Here is a 1,172-nt window from a genome sequence, read left to right on the forward strand (position 1 = left end):
AGAGGAGAGAGAGCAATAAATGTGAAATTAGGTACAGTAATAATGTACAAACATCATCTCCGATCTTCCCCCTTCCTGTCCTCAGTACTTTCTCTTTCCTACCCTCCTCTTTACCTTTCATTCTTTTCTTTCCACCTTGTTCTCTCTATTCGGCTTCAGAACTGTTACGGCAGCAGTGTAGAAAAGCCAAAGCTCTGCACTTTACACTTCCTAGGAGCTTTGAAATATAAATGAGGGAAAGAGATCGTCGTGCGTTTGCAGTCACAGGAAGCCACCAGAAAGAAAAATCTTAAATATTAGCTTATATCCAGCAGGCTAACGAATCCTTCTGGATTGCTGTTAAATAATAATCTGCCTTGTTCTCTGCTTTCCCTCGGACTCTCTGATACCCGATAAGAAGCAGCGAAGAGAAACGACGTGTCGCTTTGACGCATTAGGCGATTCGTTAAAGGCTCCAAAATGGCAGCCCATAAACACCATAATTAGCGGGATAACGCGAGGCCCACAAGTCCGTTTCAGCCCTCTTTATTATTATAGAAACCACAGGGTAAAGCGTCCGAGCTAAATCGGGAAGCTGGAAGCTGCTGTTTTAATGGACAGAGTGTTAATTACACTGAGGAACCATCATCATCTGTTCTGTGGGAAACACTTACTCATGAAGGCAAAGAACGAAAACATGCTAACAGTCTTAGCCTTGCGTCTCAAAGCTGGACTCCAACAAACCCGCCTTGAGCAAACTTTCTAGATTTTTCCACCAGCAAATCGAATCTGTACGCTTTTCTTTACGCGGCTGTATGAACATTTCTTGTTTGCTAACTGAGTAGCATGCAAACTAGCTAACCAGCTAGTTCTATAGTCGTGGTGATCACTCATTCATCTTCTACCGCTTATCCGAACCTCTCGGGTCACGAGGAGCCTGTGCCTATTTCAGGCGTCATCGGGCATCGAGGCAGGATACACCCTGGACGGAGTGCCAACCCATCGCAGGGCACACACACACTCTCATTCACACACACACTCACACACTATGGACAATTTTCCAGAGATGCCAATCAACCTACCATGCATGTCTTTGGACCGATGGAGGAAACCGGAGTACCCGGAGGAAACCCCCGAGGCACGGGGAGAACATGCAAACTCCACACACACAAGGCGGAGACGGGAATCGAACC

This window comes from Tachysurus fulvidraco, chromosome 5, assembly GCF_022655615.1.
Source record: "Tachysurus fulvidraco isolate hzauxx_2018 chromosome 5, HZAU_PFXX_2.0, whole genome shotgun sequence".
In the NCBI taxonomy this organism is placed as follows: domain Eukaryota; kingdom Metazoa; phylum Chordata; class Actinopteri; order Siluriformes; family Bagridae; genus Tachysurus; species Tachysurus fulvidraco.